Source organism: Mandrillus leucophaeus, unplaced genomic scaffold, assembly GCF_000951045.1.
Source record: "Mandrillus leucophaeus isolate KB7577 unplaced genomic scaffold, Mleu.le_1.0 Scaffold597, whole genome shotgun sequence".
NCBI lineage: Eukaryota > Metazoa > Chordata > Mammalia > Primates > Cercopithecidae > Mandrillus > Mandrillus leucophaeus.
In genome coordinates this window covers 526734-532848 of record NW_012106441.1, presented here as the reverse complement: position 1 = coordinate 532848, position 6115 = coordinate 526734, and positions in this window count along the sequence as shown.

Sequence of the window (6115 nt, the reverse complement as noted above, 5' to 3'; positions counted from 1 at the left end):
TCTCCACTCGTCAAGGAGGCATTTATTTAGTGTGAAGAATTACACAAAAAAGTAGAAGAGCATGTTCTCTGTCTCGAGCTTCATCTGTAGTTACCATAGAAATTATTCATCAAACACTGTAGCTAATTTGATTAATTTAAAACCGTAGTTATTCAGATAGTGCCATGGAGTATCTGCTTACATTAGTGACATCAGGAATTAAGCACATAGCAGTAAGTTGTGAGTGAGAGGTTTTGAAATAGTAGCTCCTATGAGTCCAACACCTGAGACAGAAGCAGGTGCTTGAGTACTTCACATACTGTCTGTTGGTTGCCATAAATAGGCAAACTCCAACACACATAAGCCAAAATATAATGGCTATGGGACCTGGCAAATCTTGCAAGGGGCCAAAGTCCCATTTGACAAAGCTTGCCCTCTTTGTGGGGCTTTGTAGTCTTGTATCTGCTTATCTTTACAGATTTGTTTTACATATATATATTTTTTCTCCTGGCCTGCCTTTCTTATCATCTTGTAATGTCTAAAATGGCCTAGCCATCTTTTAGTTCACAGATATACTTGGACCAGTGATGGACATCTGGACAAATCACCTATGGTTTGGGGAGGCTGTGAGAAGGAGAGGTACACTTAAAAGTATGCAAGAGAAGAAAGGACATGGCTGACACCTCTTAAGATGACCTTTGTCTGGTCATCCTCACAATGAAGCTCTGAGGAAGATAATATCTCTAGTTTATAGATGAGTTACAGAGATCAGTGAGGTCTAGTTTCTTTTGACCAAGATCACACAAACTAAAGGACAGAGCTGAGATTCAAATTGGGATCTGGCTGAAGCCTATTCTTTTTAAACTAGATTACACTGAATGCAATTTCTCTGCTTTTCAGAAATCCCTAATATCTTCCCAAGTCTCCACTGCTGGAATGATAGGGATTCCATCATTCTTTGGGCACTGGGCACAGAAGTACAAAGGGAACTTCCCAGAATCTGCTGTTTGCACCCATTTCTGCTGGAAAAGCTGAGAGTCTATGCTGCTGTGCCGGGTCTGTCAGCAGAAGGGCTGACTGCAATCTTACATAGACTGGGAAGCGCGCCAGATGTTACCTTCCAGTATTGTTACGAAGAGTGAGAGAAAGGGTCCAAAACTGACTGTTTCCCCTTCTCTCCAGCTTCCACCTCCATGCAATGACAATAGAAGCACATTCCAGTTGCCGTAAGAATGGCCTTGGCAGAACCACAGGTCGAAAGTTTAACTCCAGTTGGTCAGAGTCAGGGTTACTCATGAGTACCACTTGGTCACAGGTGGGACTCAGGTGACAGCAACAGAGAATTTGCTGAGAAATGAGCTCTGGAGAGTTTGAAGAGTGGCGGGGTAGACTTCTAGGCAGTGTAGAGAGGGATGCTGCTGTGCTAGGGCTCCATAGGCAGGAAACCAGAAAAACCCAGCAGTGGAAGCCAGGCCTCTGAGGTGGGGGAAGTTAATCTGGGATTGGCTCATGGCTATAGCCTTTCCAGGGATCACAAGTCCTCCCTACTTGGCCCTGATCCCAGAATGTCTCAATCCTATCATCCCTGTGTCAGAGCTTCTCAAACTGCCTGCCTGTCTTAAAGGCCATTTCAGCTTCATTGGGTGACTTGTACCAGAAGCATGCCAAAGGCAAGACCAATTGTCCATTTGAAGCCACCTTCAAGGGAGCTTAAAAACAAGGTGTGTGGTATTTTGTTGCTGTGTGTCCCATCAGCCTACCCTGGAATTGATCTGTAAGTTTGAAGTGGCCAGATGCATTAGACCTTATTTTTGCAGTGGTTTAAATTTGCTGTCACTCCAGGAAATGGCTCTCAGGATGGAATTGCTGAGTTGTTGAGCTTCTCTGCAAGCTGACCCAGCATATCAGTGAGAAAGGCAGCAATTTGGAGCCAGAGACCTGGGTCAGATCCTAGTTGCTCCACTCTCTGACCTCAGGCAACTCACTAACCCAGCTCTGACCTTCAGTTTCCTCAATTGTGTGATTGACTGACTTAGATTGTATTGAATTCTGGAGGGTATTAGATTAACCACCATGTGAAGCCTTAACCATTTTGCAATACTCCCTCTGCGACAAACATGGGAGATGATAACAATTTTAGAAGTAGGTACTTAGTAAAAGTTCTGTTCCTGAACATCATGTGACCATGTGCTAGTGACTTAACCTGAGTCAGTTTTCTTATCTATAATGGGGTATACAGTCATCCCTCAGTATCTGCAGGGCATTGGTTCCAGGATACCCCAATCCCACCCCACTCCCTGCAGATACCAAAATCTGTAGATGTTTAAGTCATAGAATGGCATAATATTTGCATATAACCTATGCACATTCTCCTGTATACTTCAAATCATCTCTTTATTCCTTGTCATACCTAATACAGTGTCAAGGCTATGTCAGTAGTTGTTACACCGTTGTATTTTTATTGTATTTTTTTGTATTGTTACTCCCTATTGTTTGACGGATTTTTTTGGAATATTTTCAATGGTCCATTGGTTGGATCCACAGATGTGGAACCCACAGATACTGAAGGCCAACTATACAATCCCCTTTGTGGACATATTATGAGAAATGAATGGCAGGTGGAAAGCCCTGAGCCCAAGGCATTGACAGTAGGGAGAGAGTAAAGACCCTCTGTGGTTATGTGAGAAAGGAAGAGCTGCAGGATTTAAATAATAAGAACACTGTGTCAGCTGTGCTATGGAAAATTAAGGAGTTCACCCTTGGGTCCCAGGTAGGCAGAGGTCCCTGCATTAGCCCTGGTAACTTCACCTTCTGCCCACTTTGCCCACCTGGGTCACAGGACCAAACCCCATTCCAGCTTCCTGTCTTGCAGAGCCCTGGCACAGCATCCTTCTTACTCTGCCTGGAAACCTACTTCTCCACTGCTTCTCAGACCCACCAACACCTCCTGTTAGGGTGGGGAGGGGCTCAGCTCTCCAGAGATAGCCCTTTGCAGCAAGCTCCCCCTTGGTCTCCAAAAGCTAAGTGCTAATATGTTTAAGAATTTGTCCTGTAGCTCTAACTAGGAATATCTGAAAAAGACAGTTCAGAATTTGTCTTTATTCACCAAATTAATAGTGATTTTATTGAATTCTTTTTACATCCTAAAAATATGGACTTGAGACCTAGGACAGAGAGAGGCAGCCTACTCTATGTTCACTATCCCAGCCCTGGCCTCGTGTTAGATACAGACGTTGTAAGATGATGGTCAGTGTGTCACTCTGGGAAGTTGAATGTAGTGCCTCTGAGTGGCTTTTGCAGCAGCCATGCCTTGAATCAAAATATTAGCGTAGACCAAGTTTGATTAGGCAACTTGTTTGTTCCACTTTTGTTCAACCCAGCAGTTTTAAAAGAATGCAGAGTCTTAGTTCAAAAGAGTTCCTTTTGCATGAAAAATCTTTAAAATATTGGAGTGCAGTTTAGGATTTACCAAATTAAGGTTCAGCTTAAAGCTGATGATGCTTCTGTTGGTGTTTGTTCAGAATCTGTATTTTTAGTCACTTTTTAAAAAATTACTTGGCTGCTGTTTGTGAACTCTTGTAAGCCAACTGAGTTACCTAGATGCTAACTACATATTCGCATGTGGCTGTAACCTCCTAGAGTGTCAAGTCCGTAAGTCTGTGTTTCCTGCATGAAACAAAGGACTTATGGGGAAAGTGAAACCTGTAATTCCAGAGTAAAGGAGCTTTCTTCACAAATGTTGCTTTTTTAGTGGCTCCTATCCCAGAATCAGTGGAAAGAAAATTGGATCTTTTAGGTACTTATGCTGACAGGTCATCTCGTAACAAATTTCTCAGCTATCTGAAGGATTAAAAACTGTAGGTATCTATCATTTAAAAAAAAAAATGAGGAAGCTCTTCATATACCAATATAGAATTTTCCTAAGAAAAATTAAACAAAAAAAAAGAGGCAGAGAAATATTTATATGCTACCCTTTGAGTAAAACAAAGTGAATGTGTTTGCTTATATATGCGGTAGATTATTATTATTATTATTATTATTATTATTTTGAGATGGAGTCTTGCTCTATCGCCCAGGCTGGAGTGCAGTGGCACAATCTCAGCTCACTGCAACCGCCGCCTCCCGGGTTCAAGTGATTCTCATGCCCTCAGCCTCCCAAGTACCTGGGATTACAGATGTCTGCCACCACACCTGGCTAATTTTTGTATTTTTAGTAGAGACGGTGTTTCACCATGTTGGCCAGGCTGATCTCAAACTCCTTACCTCAGGTGATCCACCTGCCTCGGCCTCCCAAAGTGCTGGGATTACAGGCATGAGTCACTGTGCCTGGCCTATGTGTAGATTATTTATGAAAGTAAATGCAGAAAATTAGTAGCAAGGCAACATTGTTTGCTTTCAGGAATGGGAATGGGGACAGGAGGGAAACTTACTGTATTCCCTATTATCTCCTTTGAATTTGAACGATTGACTGTATTTCCTATTTTTAAAATAACGAAATAAATGTTAAATTTGACAAGGGGACTAGAAAAAAAAAATGTCAAAAGGTGGATGGAGCTGCAGCTCTGTGCCAACTCCCTCGAGACCCGGCAGTGAATTGTACAAGACACAGGAAGAACTGTCTTGTTTGGACAGTGGACTCAACGATCAAGTCAATCTTCATTGTGTTACTTTGCGAAAATTCAACAGCATTAGGAAATGGACTGTTAAGAGAATGTGTAATGTAGGCAGTAAAGACAGATGTCACTGGACCATAGTCTGTTGTTTTATATGGTACCAGGTATTCTTTTGTCTTCTGAACCAAAAATCCTTCTCCTCCCTTCCCTGTGAAGCCTTCCACGATACTCTCTAATCCCAGTGTCTTGTCTCTTCTCTGCCCTCCGATCACTTTTGTGATGGCATTTTGCAACTAATTACGTAACATCTTGGGCTAGTATCAGTTTCTTTTTCTTACCACATCGAGTGTTTATTTTGCTCTAGGAATGATACTGCCATTACATTCATTCTTGGATCTATAGAACTCTCCTACAAAACCATTTTACAAAGAGGAAACAGGCTTACAGATATTCCGTAATGGTCACGTAAAGCGGCAGAGCTGGGATTTGAATGCAGTCACCTGACTCCACAGCTTGCAATCTTAATTCTTTTCCAATTTACTTGAGACTGCCAAGCAAACATACAAGCCCTGATTAAGTGGCGATGTGGTGGTCTCCTGGAAGACAAGGCCTATCCCATCTTACGCTTTCTCTGGGGTCCCTGGAGCACACCAGGCCCAGAGCAGTAAGTACAGCAGAACTGTGGTTTTAGGAACAGAGACCTTTGTGATCCTCTATGTGTGCACAATCCTAAATTGCCCTTTATGAAAGAAATAAAATAGTGATATGCTGGCCCTCAGTGTTGGCATCACCAGCACCAGCAGTCAGCCTTCTTAGGAAGGGCAGCTTTTCACAAAGACAGACCTCTGTGCTAGTTTCAGGAGAATGGAGGACTTGGCTCCAGGAGGAGAGAGCAGCCACAGTGCTGGCTTTGTTCCGCTGTGGGTGCTGTGTCTGTCCACCAGCCTGTGGAATTCAAATCTGTGCCTCGGCGACGTGACCCATTACCACGCATCACACCCTTCTGAGACATTCATGAGCGGCTGGCATTTTGACCGTCAGATCTGCGTCTGCCAAGTTGCTGCCGTTTGTTCTCCCTAAACACATCTAGCAGAGTTTAAAAGAGAGGCTCAGGCCGATTCCTCATGAGGAAATCTGGCCTCCGAGGGGGTGGCCCAAGGGGTCTAAAAAGGCTAAGACCAAGGAATTCACCACCATCAGAGCTTTTGCATTCTGAAGCCCTTAATAAGATGAAAAAGTAATAAATCATCATGCTGGTTCTTTGACTGTTTCCATACAAAACTTTCAATGAGACCAGACTTCGGACCAGCATATTCTGTCCTCTGGACAGACCCTGTGGGAAACCAAATCATCATCATCTAAAGATTGCTGTGAGAAAGGTAGTCACCCCAGTGCCAGCACACATTGGAGTCATTTTGCTTGAAAAGCTTGATGAAGCCATTGGCACAGTGGAGACATCCTGGACGCTGGGACTGATAGATTCCTTCATTCTATAGATACTTATTGAATGCTTGTTATGCTTC